Source organism: Ceratosolen solmsi, unplaced genomic scaffold (genome assembly GCF_000503995.2).
Source record: "Ceratosolen solmsi marchali unplaced genomic scaffold, CerSol_1.0 scaffold13, whole genome shotgun sequence".
NCBI classification, from domain to species: domain Eukaryota; kingdom Metazoa; phylum Arthropoda; class Insecta; order Hymenoptera; family Agaonidae; genus Ceratosolen; species Ceratosolen solmsi.
In genome coordinates, this window is record NW_011948418.1 from 6019245 (window position 1) to 6037788 (window position 18544).

General features: G+C 30.5%; 1 protein-coding gene across 2 annotated transcripts in view; it reads left to right on the plus strand.

Annotated features, from left to right (window-relative positions):
- The window catches only part of LOC105360170 (UNC93-like protein), a 114680-nt gene that overhangs the window by 5129 nt on the left and 91007 nt on the right, over positions 1 to 18544 (plus strand). Inside the window, exon 1 of one of the 2 annotated variants that reach the window (XM_011496987.1) lies at positions 12632 to 12758. The exons of the other annotated variant lie outside the window; for it this stretch is intronic. The gene's annotated coding sequence lies outside the window, so the exon portion shown is untranslated. Of the gene's footprint in view, positions 1 to 12631; positions 12759 to 18544 lie in introns of those variants that run through there. 2 annotated transcript variants of the gene reach the window in all.

The window sequence follows — 18544 nt, forward strand, 5'->3', positions numbered from 1 at the left end:
AGAAAAAAGGGAAGGAGCCACTGGAGGAGCGGCTCGTTCTCCAAGGAGGCGCCGATTTCAGCGGAACGAGCTCGCCGGGGAAGAGATCGGCAAAAAGGCGCCTTGGAAAAATAAAAGAGGGATTGGCGAAAAAGGAAAAGTCTCGCCTAATAAGAGGGATACGTTGAGCGGGTTGATGGGGCAGGGGAGGGGCGGAGTGGTGGCGGAGGGGAGAGAAGGAGGCTCAAGAATCTCGCGAATAGACGCGGCGCGGCCGACTTACCGCTCGGTTTTTGCCCTACGCGCGTACTTACGCTCCGCTCGCTTCGTGTCTTTTTCTCCTTTTTATAGTCAGCCTTCAAGGGGGGGAGGGCAGAAGGAGAAGCCGAAGGAGATGCGAGAAGAGAAAAAAGGCGACAAGTAGGCTCGGCCGACCGGTGCCGTCTATTCTTAGATCGGCGCGCCACTCGCGGGGAAAACTCGCTGCGGCTGCGTTGAAAGCCTGAGCGGGGCATCGGGAGAAAATTAATCGCGACAGGGTGTGTGCCGATCGCCAAGTGGGCGGCCTCCGCTTTTTATCTTCGTGGTGGCATTCGCCTCTTGCGGCGAACAAGAGATGATCGGTAGCCAAGCGAAATCCGTGACGCACTTGCATTAAGTAACTGCGTTGCCGATTGCCAGTGGTTTTCCAGAGTTTGTAGCTATTGCTCATAGTCCAGTTATTATTTAAATTTATCTCGTATTTAATAGAATTTCTTTTTGTCAACTTTCAATGACTGATAATAAGGATTTTTATCATTCAATTGGGCCAGTTAGCTTTTCATCAGTTGTAATTTGCTATATAATTGCAATCATTCAACAATGATTTGGCAGCTTATGTATTTGTATAATGGTTAATCGATGGCTTAAATTTTATTTGAAAATTTCCAGTCGTCCCATTAGCAATCTGATATCTTTTATTCTACGCATCCTCTTGGTGAAACTATCCTGAAAAATTTGTCTCAAAATATTTTAATTAATTTATCCATTGATCTAACTTTTTTACGAGCTGCATTATCACCATACGATACAAAATATCTCAGGGAATTGAAGTGAATTTAAGATTAATAAGAATAATCAGTGTGTCGTTGAAATATATTTATTTTAAATTAATTTATGAATGGAATTTCCATAAAGCGGTTTTTAAATTAAAACTGTGTTCTTTTCTCTATTCCTTACGACCATAACCAACACGACTATAAATACATCTTTTAATCTAGACTGAGCAGAGATCAAGGGATTGTACGTTAAAACTGCGGATCTTATCTACTTAACTATTTGGCCGACAATTCATCATATAAATTTTATAATAATTTTATGCAAATTAATACAAGGAAAAATTCAGCTTTATCCGGGCGTCTTTTATATTACCAAATCAATTTGTCAAACTATTTATGATTTGAAAGATCTCCTCTTTTTTCTTCAGTTTAGCATATTTTTTGACAGCTACAAGTGACTATTTAAGTATGAAATTGATTTATCTTTTGATAAGCTTTTGAAGCATTGTCTTTATTATATTTTTATTACGAAAATCATATAAATTATTGGTGCAATCTTATTATTCTAAAAGAACATACTAGATAGAATAATTTCAGTTTTTTATAAGTTTAGAATTCCATCATTTGTATAGAAGGTATTAAGCCGATAATCCAGTTACGCGAATCGTTAACATAAAAAAACTAGCTTATTCGTTAACCTATTTAATCTTTCCTTTGATCATATATATAACTATGATGGTAACAAAAATTGCTTTCCAGAACGTCCATGGATATTAAAAATACTTATCATTTAGTATTTTGTAAAAATAAATTCATCAAATAGGATTTAACATATTTGCACGTATTTAAACATTTTTAAGTTTTAATCTATATTGTTCATTAGCTAATGTTTTAAATCAAATTCTATTATTATAAATTTATGCTCCTAAATTTTTTAAAATATTGAATAAAAGATTACATTATTAGAAGAGATGTCAAAGTTCCGCTACATTAAAGTGCAAAATGAATATAAAAAGTTTGATTAAATACGTTCTAATGTTATGCTCAAGAACATGGTATAATAATAATAATAACAATAATAAACAGTCATTTGTAATGAAAAGTTTTTAATTTAACATAGAATTTCTTGAAGTTCATAAAATTAGATTAAATACTTTTGTAGAAAATATTTCTTTATATTTAACTACATAATGGCCTATTCCATAATTTATCATTTATCTTTTGAGCTTATGCAATACAATTTATTTGTTGGTATTTCAATCAATTGTCCATACGTTGTGACTTTCATTCGCTTAAGAAAACTGAAGTTGCACAATGAACAACGAAGTTCAAAAAAAAAAAAAAAAAAAAAAAAAAAAAAAAACAAAAAGAAAACAAAATAATTTAACAGTATAATTTCAATATGTGTCATCGTTTTACTTTCTCATTTCGCGGCACAAACAGGCGAAATAAGTAAAAAATGAACGGATGCGCTCCACGATCAGAGCAGATTAAGGTTGCATATAACGAAAGTCCAACGCCTTCTCTACTTCCGCAAAACAGGTATACTGTAAATTTTCAACATACAACAAGATGTTTATACATTAATTGCAAATTCAGTCCTGCCGATACTATAGCTAGCAAACGAAATCTTCTGATTCTTAAATACTCTGTTAAATGATTTTTCTCTATGCTCACTGCATTAAATAGTCAACTACAGCAATACCGCAAGCGCTGCAATTTGTTTGAATGAATGAATGAATAGACATGCATTCGCTTTAGGATGAATGTAATCTTATCGCGAGCCATAGAATAGATAAAGAATAGCAAATATACCAGTAATGCCGTGCCTGGTACTTACAATTTGGAAAAGTGTAACAAGAACTTGCTTTGTTGATGTTGAAGAACGAGAGAGGGAGGTATTTTTGATATAATTCACGAGATAGCCGTCATAGTACTCTCACTTCATAATCTACTACAATATTTTAATACTATCAGATAATTGCCGTACGTTACAATTAAATATTCGATTTAATAATTTGCCTTGCAATAAAATAGCTTTTCCACTTCCATATTTTTTCTGTTGCTAAGCCATAATTTTTCAATGTCCATTGAATGTCGTTTGTATGTAACACGAATAGAATATTATTGTATGGAATGTTAAGCCATACGTGTCGTGAAATATGGCATTTTTACGTAAGAAACACTAGGAATAAGACTAACGAGTAAAGTAGAATTAAAATATAAGACTTTACGAATGATATGTGCATGTTACCAACTCGTATAAAAGGAACGGAGTTATGTTGGATAAAACTTTTGAATCGATAATGCATCAAAGGAAAACAGGAAAATCATATATGCATGTAATAGACTTTTGAAAGAATTCAAGCTTATTACAATTTCAATATCCTTTTGCAAAATAAGTAGTAATGGAGTATACGAAATTTATAGTTAAAAAAATATATATAATATTATTATTATTATTATTATTATTATTATTATTATTATTATTATTATTATTATTATTATTATTATTATCATTATCATTATCATTATCATTATCATTATCATTATCATTATCATTATCATTATCATTATCATTATCATTATCATTATCATTATCATTATCATTATCATTATAATTATCATTATTATTATTATTATTATTATTATTATTATTATTATTATTATTATATTGTTATAAAAATATTATGTTTAATAGTTTTATTTGCTTACTATACTTAATATTGCTTTTTATTTATGTATTTCGATTAGTTACATTCTGCCCATACCCCTTGAATTATTAAAATAATCGATTATGTTGGCGTGCAACCGTGCCATTGGCCGTTATAATATGATGATAAAGTGATCGAATAGTTAAAGGCAGGGAAAATAAATGTTCTATTACCTAAACGCAAAGCTTGTCAGCGATAATCAATAAGTATGCTTATTATCAACATTTAGACTATCATTTACTAAATGATCAAGTTTTATTTTCATTCAAAGTATATCATCTCTCCCTCTGAAAAATCACCTATCGTTTATTGAATATCGAGCAATGATTCAAATGTCGTGGAAAACATAAAATTCTGTGGTACATAATAATTTGTAAAATAAATTTGACTATAGATTTCTCGCGAGGATATAAACAAGGATTTAGAAAAAGCCTTGGTCTACACGTCAAATACATTAAGTAAACGCTTAGTTCCATTATGTGCAAGGTCCTTGCAATACACGAGAACGATAACTTTTTGACAAGAATCTTAGCTATTATTCCCATTGCGTGTAAACATTGTTAATTTAATTTCCTATTTAATATTCTAGTAAAGTATGGATTTTTCCTAAAAGCCATTGTAGTAGAAGCAATTGCAATTGCCAAGTGCTGTCAGCAATATGTCATATTAAAATAATGGATAATTGGTATTTCAAAATACCAACAACTCATTAGATACGAGCGGATGCTTAGTGAAGAGAGATAGGCGCACGATTCTCGCGAGGCGCAGGACGACGTGTAGACGAAAAAGCGGATGTCCTGTCGTCGGCCACGACGTCACCGCCGCCGCTCACAATCCGAGCACATTTTCCCTCGTGGTACTCGGATGTACACGCATGCGCTCGCGTGTGGGCCCGCGGAGGTGCGCACGTGGCATTTACCTCTCGCAATCTCGGCGATCGATCGATTCTCTCGCGGTCTTCTTCATTTTCGCCAGTATTCTTTATGAATACAATAAATATTCGATGTTGAAACCTATATTATCTATTTGCTCGGTCACTCATTTGCTCATTCTTTCCCCTTCACCCTTCCACATTCCCATTGCCCATGATAAGAGTCTTCGTCGCGCGAGAAAATACGAGCATATGGGTGCGTACGAGAAGCTTACTATCGGCACTCCTTAAAAGATACCTTAGCGATGAATTTATTATGATTTCGACGCTGCGTAAACTGCTCTTGGACAATTTCGACTTTTTTTTTTCGTAATGCGTTTTATACATTTCTTTATACGTGTCTATAAATGATGCTTTGTAATGTTGTTGCAAGTTGAAGTAGCTGGATCTATTCAAGAGCTATTCTGAAAATGATAATATTTCTTCGGAGTAAATTCTTGCTTGTGTTTCTCGTGTGAGATAATCAAGAGTTATATTTAGCTTTCAAACAAAACCTATTCATTATCATTTAGATTAATATTTTGTATCGATAGTTCTGTAGTCATGCTAACTACAAACCTTCTATTTTATGTTATACATAATATTTATTGTTTTACAACAGAGGTCAATATAATTTAGAAAACCAAGTCTTTTGCCGTGATTTTAATGGTAATTTTGCGGTTAAAAATTTTGAAATAAAATACGTATTATGTATGGGAAAATAAGCAAATTCAACCATCTAACGTTCAAGAAGTAACGTCCTACTTTTCTACCCGCATTTGAAAAAAAAAGAAACTACGTTTGACTGTAAAATATATCGGAAAAAAACTTAGGTAATCCATAGCTATGATTATAGACAAAATTACACTCTATTAAATTAGAATTAAAATGAAAAATAGATTTAACTGACTGAATTCGATCACGCAAGTTTACTATAAAACTTAATAGGAAAGAATTTATTGTAAAAATTTATAAAAGTGTATTCATTTTTTTTTCATACAATATTTTTTACGTATTTATTAAACGGAGCCGTACATTTAATATATTTACGATACGATTATACGATTTCCCGTGTTTATAACTGGTATTTAAAAATCTATCCATTCGTTCATTTTAAATGCAATAAATTTGTAAATACTCGGGACGAATGATACATCATATAGTGCCACAATCTCTAATTTATAGCTCCACACCTCCCAAGCCCAACGTATAAACTTTATTTATTTATTTATTCTTTTATTCTTTTATTTTTTATTTTTATTTATTTTTTTTTTGATGGGTGCGTAATAAATAAAAAAAATGCCATAGATTGTCGCTCAAGTGCATCGCATTGAGCCACATTTTTCCCCATGAAAGTCACCGCAGCACTCGTCGAATAACGAGCAGATTAATCGATAATAAGGAGTATAATTCTTAGCATTTGCATTTTTCAAGATAAGAATGCGCGCGCGCGCGCGCGCGTACAAACCTCGATAGGAGAGAGGGAAGGCGAGAGCGAGAGACTGGATGGCTGTATTATTCTGGGAGGCTGTCATGTGCGCTACACGTGGCCTCGACCGGCCTGCATCAATGCAATAAAGCATTGAGCTGTGTAATGCCGCGATGGGGGAAAAGACGCCGAATCCCGGGTGATGGTACACCTGAATGCAAGGCCTCGGTGCGTGTGCGTGCGCGTGTCGCGACAATGCGTACGTAGTCGCGTGAAACCGTGACGGTACCATACACCGATTTCAGCATGCGCTCTTTCCATATTGATAAATCTACGGATATCGATACATTATGTAAATTATGCGTAGTGTAAGAAACAGCGGTACCGGACTGATTAGCGGGTAAAAAGTGGAATAGTGTTACAGCAGCAAGTATGGACTTATCAGAACGCTGATTAAGTAATAAGTACCTTTCATTTTGGTTTACGATTGGATATTTCTAATGTATTTATATTAGACTATTAAACTCATTACGTTTATGCTTTTAAGCGTGATATATTAATTGCAGAGAGGAGGTATTATCGTATTTTTCGTATTATTCGCGTATACTTCAATCAAATAAATGGACTATGTGCTTTGAAATGTTTATCTCGTGAATTGACTCTGATTTCAATCGATTAAGAATAATGGAAAAATCCTTGATTTTCGTAATATATAATTTAGCGTATTCAAGATGCTTTGGCTGTAATATTATTGTAGCGGATCTTGCCGTAAAATAAATATGGATTTTCATTGGTCTACGTTTATTCATTCTGACTTGCATTACATTGCTACGATTCTAATGAAAAATTACGAATTATCCATCGATCGCTATCCTTCGATTATATCATTAGGAAATTTTTAGCTTTGGATATGGAGGCGACAATGAATTACCAACGCGTCTAAATTTCTTAGGCATTACCTTATGGTCAATATTGCTACAGCCTAGGCACTTCAACTTATAATCAGTGACGCGATTTAAATTTATTATTATATTTATCATTATTAAGAAAGTTTATTAGCGCGTTAAAAATGAAAAAGTTGAACATATTTGAGATATTCGAATGAAGTTAAAATTTATTTTTAGAAATAACAGGTTATTTTAAATTATGATTATGTCATCTTTAGTTTTTTACGATAGAAATCTACATAGATAAACATTCAATTTATTCTTTATTTAATGGACTCGATCTTCTCTTATATTTCAAATGAGATTCATTTGGAATATTTAACTGCGATTTCTCTAAAAATTTTTTTCTTTTCTTTTTTTTTTTTTCAATTTCTCGGAATTTATCTTCGTATTATCGAAGATATTAAGGATTTCGATTAAAGTAATAGAAACGATTTTATAGCTGTCCTTGGACATCATTCTACAAAATTTCTATGTCCTTTCATCTAAAATATTCTGTTAACAATTAAAATTATTTAAGTATTTACGAAAAATAAATTTATTTAACCTTCTCGAATGGATAAATAAAAGTTTTCTTAGATTATTATTTAAATTCTAGTGCTAATACATACGAAATCATAATTAATCATTACCGTAGCTTCACCTTTTATGATTGTAATTATATTCCTTCTTTAAGAATTACAAAATACGTTTGATAAGATATTATAATTTTATATTCCCATTTAATTGCAAAAGATCAAAATTTTGTTCGGATAGTACGTTTTTTTTCGTAATGCATAACATTTTTAGTTATTTTTAATTCGATAATATTATAAATATAAAATACATTATATTCTTGTAATTATTTAACATATTAAAAAAAAAAAAAGAAATATTTCTTTAAATAAAAATAATAATAATAAATAATTTTTATAATAATCTATGTAAAATAAATAATATTTTTATGTATATAGACAACTATTTTACATTTTATTCGTTAAAATTTCCAAGTATATAGTTGTTCTATATTAAAATTCTGATATGTAAATTTTTTACACGTTAATTATTCAAATTATAATGTCGTTTTACAAATCGGAACATTCGATTCATGAAAATTGATTATTCTTGTATTAATTTAATATATTTTTTCAAATACTGGTTGTGAACTCGTCGGCAGAGAACTAAATTACGACAGAATTCTCATTACTGTATGATTATTTATTCATATTAATTTTATACTTTTTCTAATTAGTCATCTGTTTTTTATTAATGTTTAATTACGGTAAAAACTTTATTTATTACGTTCTTTCGTTTTTTCAATTAAATAAGTTATCGTATTAGGACAATCGTCACTTTTATCTCTCAAATTATTTATATTATTTTATTAATGCATATATGAAAATTATATCTCTAATTTTTTTATACATACAACAATTATTATTTGATTGAATCGTAAAAAAAATACAAAAATTTGGAACAATGGGAATTTTTTTATTTGATCCAATATTTGATCTATATTGTGCTTGAATTAAAAATTTTAGCTAAATTATTTTTATAAATTTAAAAAAAAAATAAACGATGTTTACTCGCATATAATATTTTTTAAATACATATATATTAGAATGTGCCATTTAAGCACATAAATCATTTGGGGTTTGTACTTTCTTCCTTATAATATATGCATTTAATGTAATAGGAGATAAGATAGACCAATTAAAATTCGTATCTCATCGTCACATAAAGTCTTTCGTGCTGCAATATCCATGAAAGATCCAAGTGTCCATCATAAAAGATAAATTGGGTCGAATATCTTGGTTTTCTTTAGAATATTCTATTTCACATTAAAATACCAAATAATAAATATCCTCTTTCGTGTTTAACAATCAAGATAAAAATTTGTCTTAAAAATTTCTCGATTTAATATGTCTATTAATAATAATCATATCTAACTATATTTGCAGCGATTAAAAATTTTTACATAACACGGAACACTTCTTCGTTCGATTATGAAAACTAGTTAACAATTTTCATGATAATCATCGAGCATGAATTTTTCAATGTTTTTAAAGAGGTGAAATGGGTGGCGCAGGTTGCCTTTTTGCGTCGTACGTTTCTCTTGCTTAAATAGACAAAAGTAGATTGTTTTCTGATACGCGAATCTTACAAACTACCGGTACATTTATTAATGTTACTTAAATTAATTTACTTAATAGTTTATTTATAGTTTTTTAAGAAAACGATATGAAGGTTTTGACTTTAGTGTTTAGTTCATTCGTAATTGAATTCAAATTTTTTCAATTCATTATTCTTTGTCACTTCTGTGTGATTGCAAAATACTTATAACGAAAAATCATAAAATAAAGTTTGCATTATTAGTTTTATCGATAGTTCTAAGGTAATACTATATCTAATTATCCGATGAATATATTTGAGTAACACAAAACAGGTAATAAGATATATTAGATATTGCATGGGATCTACATTAATTATCTTCTATTATTTTACTTTTATCCGTAAGTGAAACGACATAAAAACAAAATAGTGATTGTAGTTATTAATTGTAGCTTACTGAACATATCTTCAAATTAAGATTATTTCCGAAATATATATACATTATAAAATAAAAGATCAAATTAAACAAGTATTTATTTCATAAAAAATTGCCACACAATGTAATCATGAACAAATTTCTTGTATCTAACAAATTATAAACTTAAAATAAACGTCACTGTAATGTCTACATTGACTTTGTAAGATTTTTCTTTTTTAAAAATATCTAGCTACGATGCCAATACTTTCTCCTTAATAAAATATATACTCTATTAATAATATGTTACTTAATATTTGCTTTAAGTACAATATAAGTTAAATATGAAAATCTTCTAAGATGTTGGCTGTCTTGTTAAGAAAGAATAACTTAAGCAATGAGTAAATTTCTAATTAAAAAAGTATTTATATATTCTGGAAATTTTTCAAGAAAATGCACGAGGATGCCAAACTTGTACTAACGTATGCAAGTTACACAAGTATAACTCAGCACAAGTAAAACGCAGCACGTCCAAGATAAAAATAACAAAAAATAGTTGCGAAATTAAATTTTTTCATGTGAATATTTTTTTTATTTTTTTTTTATTTATTAATTATCTTGAATAAACTATCTCTTACGTAAATTTCTAAACCTTAACGAAAATCATATTAATAATTAGTCCTATTTTTCGCACTTCCTGTGTGACCACACCACACTCATGCAGAAACATTAACATCGATCGACATTTACCCGCGAGTATAATGGGAGCTAAAAATAGCCATTAGAAAATTCAATAAAATCCCACCTCTCTGTACATAATGTCGCTGCTTTAAAAGCGCGAAAATCTACGGATAATAATTTTATTTCAATGCGAGAAGACAAAATGCTGTGTCGTTCATGATACATTGATAAGTTGCCAGATATGGGTATCGTTGCATGATGATTACGTTCGATTCAAAATAGGGAGAAAAAAAAGATTGGCAAAAATGCGCGACGAATTAAATGCTGCACCAGAGTGTTGCGTACGCTACGTCGATTAAGTCATTGGTTCCAGTCTCCCCTTCCCTTCCTCTTTTCTTTCCTCCTTCTGCGTATCTTTTTTTTACTTCTCGCGCAATATTTGTACATGTGTACGGACGTTGCACCCGCAACACACGCTGATAGCGCGTGCTTCGCTGCATTATGCATGTGTACAAACACACATGTATTATATGTATGTATTATATATGTATTATATATATATTATATATATGTATTATATATATATATATATGCATACATGCATGTATTATAAGTATTTATGTATGTTTATATATGTGTTTCCATTTTGAAACTTTCTAAACAAAGTTACTGTGTATATAAATATACGATAGGTCTATTTATCTCGTGGCATTTTCGTACGTAAATAATGACGTAGGATCGATATGCTACTGTTTTCGATGCCAATTGCTATGGCGATTGCAAAAATTATTTCTATTACCGGGACTGTTCCACTTCTATTTAATCGTTTTACGCTGTATTTTCGTAATCCAACGTTAAATGATTAATTTACGGCATTGATAATTTTTTAGCATCTCTATCTGCTGCCTTTTCGTAACTAATTATTTAATATTGTTGTAATATTGCGTTTATAAACGTAATGCCAAAATTGTTATGTCACATGCGTTTTTGCTCATTTACATCACGCGCGTGCGCGTATGCATTTTACTTTGCAATTTGATGTTCGAGCGACTGCATGTGACTTTAGATATATTGTATTTTGCAATTTAATAACAATTTTAACAATCAATTTTTGTTCGTACAAGCTACTTTTATATACTATGCACTAGTTTAAAAATAATTATAAATATTTCATAAAAAAAATATAATAATGAGTTATTATGGCTAAATAAAAGAATCGTTCTACGAATCAGTTTTTGGTGTAAACTTTAAAACAATCGGCTCCTCATATCCCTTTTAGGATTACGATTTCAATGAGATTGAATAATTACTTTTTTTGTAAATAAAAATTATTTGTTCACATACAGTGTCAAGTGTCATTGGATTATAATTGGATATGTCTACCCAAAATTTTGTGCTTATAATGTTGAATAATGAATTAGTATCTCGATTGTGAAATAATTTATAAAAACTTTTATTTTGAACGAATTGCATTTACTCGTGCAGACACATATATCGCATACCTATTTATTTATATATTTTTTAAGTGTAAATAGAAAGGTGATAACAAACGAATGTTGCAATTATATTTATTTAAATATTTAATGTATTTAAATGTGCCTTGCGTATGTTGAGGTAAAGAAAATATCAATATTATTTATTTGTTTGAAAGCTCCGAGGAGCCTAACATTTCCAAAAGTACATCGCATTCTAGATATTTGTTGAAATTGTTGAATAACAGGTATTCGACTGTTTTTTTTTATTTTTTTATTTTTTTATCTACTCATTATGAATAATATATTGGAAACGCGCACATAATGCAAATACATTATGAAATAAAGACATTTAACGTATAAAATGTAAGCGGTAATAAAAATAAATACATCTTTCTCAAAGTACACAAGAAAAGTGTCAGAGGAAAAAAGGAAGTCCAGGCAAGCCGAGTGATTTACCATTTACCAACTGGACCGTAAATCACTCGGGAAACAGGGTAGGAATTCTACAGTAGGAGCTTGAGCGTAGAGCTCGTGACATTGATACATGTTAAGGCCGTATTCGAACTTTAAAAGCACATTTAAAACTGTCACTTATTATTTAAGAAAGTCAGACAATCCGGTAATTGAAGAGCTCAAGAGCAGTAGACTGGTGTTGGGGGGGGGGGGCGGATTTGGCGGCGGCGATAAAGCTCCCACCGCGCAGCTAGCCTAGACAGAAGACACTGTGAAAGAGACGAGACGACACAGACATATCAATCGGCGTTACGTTAGTAGCGTCACGCGCGCGCGAGAAAGTTTTATCGCGATACGTCGCGAGCGATCGATATAATCAGCCTAATTTGCCGACACAATGCGCTGACGCGGCGCTCCTCGCCTCATTGTCATTCGGTGAGGCGTCGCGACACCCGCTTCGCGCGCATGCCTGGGGCCACCTTTTCTTTCCAAGCCAAGCCTAACCATCACACACCCAAAAACGTAATGAACAAAGGCCAAGGGTAGGAACCGACCTGTGCTCCCTCTGCTTTCTCGTTCCTGAGCTCCCGACGTCGCCTTCGAAGGCTTCTACGGACGCGGTCTGATGTACGTATCTTTTTCTCGGATTTTTCTGCTAAATAGCCGCGGGAAGTGAGTCGCTTCAACTTGTACTCTTCGTGACACAACTCGCTTGATTTCTTTTTTGTCGCGCCGTTTTTGGAAAATTCGCTTTCACCTCTCTATGTCATTTTCAACATTGATCTTTAGTATTGCCTTCTGTTTTCTTAATAAAATCCATAATTTGATCCATATAATTATACTTTTATTACGCACTTTGCCAATAATTTATTAATAGGAAATTTTTCTGCTTTACACTACTTTTATTTGCAATAATTGTTATTTATTATGAAGATTGTATTTATTACAAAGTTGTATGTCAAATTCGTTTAGAATTAATAATGAAGTTTATTTATTTGGTATAATGTCAGCAATTTTATATTATGTGGTACGTTATTAAGGCATACTTGTAATTATTTTTTAAATTGTACAGACTCGCTGTATAGTGTACAGAGAAGACATATGAGTAATGTAAATAAAAAAAATAATCACATTTTCTAACTGTTGAATTTAAAAAAAAAAAAAAAAAAAAAAAAAAAAAAAATCATATTTTCTAACTATTCAGTGAATGAATATAATTTAGAATTGATATTGTCATGGGCTTAATAACAATTGAGTCATTTACAAGATGTTGGCCAATATATTCTTTTGTTTATTGAAATATTCATTGCTCTAATGATAAATTAATTATAATTTTTTGTATAATTATATTTTATGACGTATGACGCATGTTTCATAATTCGATCGTAATATTGTCTCATCTTACATGGTATTTAACTAAATTATGCAATAAAATATTAGCTTTGATTTTGCCAAAAATTATATATCGCTGCACGAATTGAATCACTTTGAGTTTGAGTTTATCAATTTGAACAATGATTAATTCAAAGAAAGTGCACAAGTTTAAGAATAAGTTCTTGGCATAGTGAAATGAAAATATAACATTGTTTTATTGCAAAAAATAGTTTTTAGATTAATATTACTAGCAGTAAATTTATTGCAATAAATAATATAATAAAATATACAATGTAATGTATACAAATTTTACGAGAATGTAAATGCCTTATTTTTTAAGTATAGTTGTATTTTAAAGTTCTATGTAATATGAAAGACATATTTAATTCGAAATGCAATTATATATGAAGTGAAATTCTATTACACTGGCACTTGCTTTCCCGCATACCCTTAGAGGTGTAACTCAGTATTGTAAATCCATTTAATGTATAATAACTGTACAACAAGTTAATCAAATTTTCTCTCCACGGAATTTGTTGAATTGAATCAGACGTAGATTTGAATATATAACAAAATTATTTTCTGCTGCAATTTACAATAATAAGTAACAAGTTTTATTAAATGAGAAATTTATCAACTGAACTGGCAATTGACTTCTCTTCTGGTTATTTTTTCCATAGTTTTCGTTCCGTAAAGCGTAGTATTGTAAAAATTTGAATAATTCCCATTTCACTTTATATGCCTCATTCAGTAATATTATTACTAAATCAATAATGGAATTTCTCATTGTTTAAGTTCTTTATTACAACTATTTTCTGTGAAAAACATGAAAACTTTATAGCTCAATTTATATATACAGTTAATATAAGTACATACTACTACTTTATTACTATTGGGATATTAATAATTTTTTTTCTTTAACAATTGGAAATATTAATTTAGACGGTTTCCTCAAATTAGTTTTTATCGTTACACTAAATTATGTCATTTCAACGATACTGATTTATTAGGCTATTTTAGCTATTGAAACTTTATAATAATAACTAAAATATTAGCTTTAAACGACTAATGGGATTTATAATAGTCACACGATTACGTGCAATAAACAACAATTGTTTAGATATTATGTATTTTCTTTATGAATTTTTTTTTTTCGAAAAGAATCGCATATAATAAAACGATGTACATTTTATTTTTAGCATCAATTGTTACTCATTAAATATAATTGTTGAATATTTCCTTAAAGGACATGAAGATTTAACGAAATAATTATAATAGGCAAAAAAACCTTTTTTTTTTTATGAATCACTAGTTACGATCCAACGTCACGAAAATAACGTCTCAGTCGATCTAATTAAGTGCCCACCACAGGCATTATCATTGACTTTGTTTGGATCGTAATTACCTTTCTTAGATTTCGCTACAATAACAATCATATTCATATCCACAATTTCTATTTGCGACTTGTGAATTTTCTATCTATAATAATTATCCATCCAATTCATATTAACTTTTGTAAATTAGCACTTATATAATTGGAACTCACAAAATCAATGACATTTCTCTTTGTTTCAGTTTTAATTTTTTTTTTTTTTTTTTTTTTTTTTTTTAATATTAATTCTTTATGTTAATAATTACTTTGTCCGGAGATGATAAACAATAGAAATTAATATTTTTTTCGAGTATCGAACCCTGTCAACACCGGATGCAGACCTTGATGTAATAAAAAAAAAAAAAAAAAAAAAAAAAAAAATTTTAGACATTTTTTATTGTTTCTTTGTTCAATTCGTCGTACTTATTATCAAATAGTTTTTGCAATAGTTTTCAATAAATTTTTGGGTATTATAGTAATTTATGTTATTCAATAAAGGTTGTATATATTACAAATAGATATACTATAATAGATTTCCTTTCCTTGGGATAGTGAATACATAGTTAATTATCTATTCACAGAACAAGTTCTTTTTGTATCGCGAATAAACGATACTTTAAGTAGTACTTACGAAGCTCATAACTGATGTAGCAATCAATTAATACTATTGAACAAAATTTTAGGGGATATATACTAAAAGGTAAGTTTTTTATTCGCAATAACATTTAAAGACAGGAAGCAATTTACAAAATGAAGAATTTTCGTAATGTTTTGCAGTTTCACCGATACTTTATTGGTGATAAGATAATTTTAAACAGCTAATATCAATGCAATTAAAAAGTATGTTCAAACGGCACATCAAATTACATTTTCCATTCGCAAAATGGTCTAAAGAATATTTTGTAAAATATATTTTATAAAAAAAAAAACTAGCTATATATTTGGTTATATACTTTAAAAATTAAAAGTTTAGAAGTCATGAAAAAAGAAAGGAAGCCACTGTGTAGAAGCTCAATAAACACATAGTAGTACTTGAAAAATTTATAATCGTAATTTATACTTATATAAATAATAATTATGTTATCATTTAGCTTATAAAAAATAAGTTTTTACAATTTCTATGCTTCTTATAGCATTGCGTTACTTACCTCTGGTGCAATTAGAATTATCAGTTTCCTCAGAATACTCCTGTATTCCATGATTATTTTTTAATACTTTGTGTGTTATTTAGGTATATGAATTAATGGAATATGAAATACGATAAACGCGCGCGCGCGCGCGCGCGTGTGTGTGTGTGTGTGTGTGTGTGTGTGTGTGACGGTCGTAATAACTACTCAATTATCGAATATCTTTCACTTTTCGACGTGTCATTAATCGATATTACGAGTAGAAGCACTCCACGTTAAATGTTGCCGGTCGATGGCATTTATGGCTCTGTATTTATAATAAAATGCCGGTGGCTTTTTAATAGTTAAATATCAAAGGCACTTTTGGCATTAAAAACCTTACATTTTAAATAAACAATAATATCTAGATGATTTTATTTATAATTTATATCAATGATTAGCCACGGTTGTAATCGTAAATTTAATTATAATGGCGATAATAACAATAGCGAATTAATAATTAAAACGAAATAGAATTAATGTTTTAAAGTATATAATCCGTTGAGCTTTGCATATTTAAAGCTTTACATAGCTTTACCTTGTAATCTCATTAAAATAACAGGATATATATTTTTTACTTATATTTTAAGCTCTTTTTAAAGCTAAAACAACAAAGATTTTTTTTCATACTTTCAATTCACCGTTAAATTTATGGAACTTTAAATGGAATTTTCAATTTATAGTATAATAATAAGAATTGTAAAAAAAAAAAGAAAAAAAAAGAAAAAAAAAATGAAAAATAGAAAAAGGAAAGGAAAAGTTAACTTACCTACACAAAATGTAATCATTTTATAGAGGATCTTTTGTAATTGATACTGTGTATTTCGTCTCTATTAAACTATAAACTTACTTTTGACAATATAATTTTTTTAATTTAATTCTTCAATTGCTGCGTTGAATATATAAGTGCAAAGAAAAAAAAAGGAAAAACCAAAGAAAAAAAATGAAAAAAAAATGTCATTAACTCCACTATTTCAATGAGAATTATCAATGAATCATTCTAATGTGTTTAATATAAAGAGGTGCAAGTTCCCGAATATCTAATCACGTTACTTTTCTTCTGCAAACAACGAGCCTTCTGCACTCATGCTCAAATAACAAATATCTTTTATCTTCAATGATCCGTTTCGTTTTCTCATAATTATGCATCACGTCTTTGGAGTGATACACGAGAGAGCAAACGAAAATCAATTTTAATTCCTCAACAAAAACTCCAACCCTCGCTCCTTACGCTTGGCCAGCATCCAAGCATGCGCACGTTTTTTCCTGTCTACTTTTCCATCGTAAAAAACGAAAGAGCGACGCGCTTTTGCACTTCCCTCTTCCTCCTCTTTCACCTCGACCTCCCAAACTGCCTCTTTTCCTTTCCATATTTATCTATCTTCCCCTCTTTGCTCCATTAAACGTGCGTCTCGTCAATCTCTCCTCGCAAAGGATATATATATATATATATATATATATACATATATCGATTTTTCGTGGCTGAACGATGTCGCATAAAAGTGACAGTGTTGCATATTTGATTTGCAGAAATTGTTATATATAAGAATTGGCATACTAACATTTTCCGTAGAAGTAAGTCAGCGGCCTTTTAGCGAGAATTTATGAAAAAATTATCGCGACAAAAATTCTTGTACTTTTTTTTAATTTAACCTTAAATTGTTTTATAAAGTAATCAATGAATCTCCAAAGTGCCTCTCTCGATTACTAATTTTCGGAGGATTAAATTGTGCACTGTCACATGCAGTAACAATACAGATTATGATAAGAACGTCGAAGGAGTTGAAAACAAAAATTGTGTAACATTTTACGCGAAAATTGTAATCTCTAAGAGCATGGTAGCCGCCATTTATAATTCGTTTCTATACTTAATGCTTATCAGCGAATTTCATTGCCATGTCCTTAAATTGATTATCGTTAATTATATCAAACGAGAATTTAATATGCCAATATTAAATGTAGTGGGCGAGTAGAAGGCGAAATAAGAAACGAGCGTATTATCAACTTATTAACTTATCGAGTTAAGTCATTAGCTTAAATTAAATTTGCCGCAATAAATATAAAAATACGCAGAGCAAAGCGAAAATTTTGATCTTCCTGTTGGCGTAACACATCCACTAGACATCATCAGCCTTCCACATTTTAATTGGCCTTCCCACATCGTCTTCAATTCACCGTTCGGATTCAATTTCAATCCTCGCAAGTCCCACTTTAGAAAAATGACGGACAAGTCACTCGCTGCATCTCTTTGGCTGTGTTATCTTTAAACACAGCTCCTACACAATACAATAATAATGCGCTCCACCTGACTGACGTCAATGTTATACGTTCGCGCGCGTATGACTCGTTACCTGCATACTCATTTTCTCCTCCACCGACCTCCCCTCTTTATATCGCGCACTTGCTCCGAGTTTGGTGGTCGACGATTAGTCAGCCCGACAATTAGCCATATTTCACCGACTTCCGCTCCGGCATTTTGGAATAAATCGGCGTCTAAACGG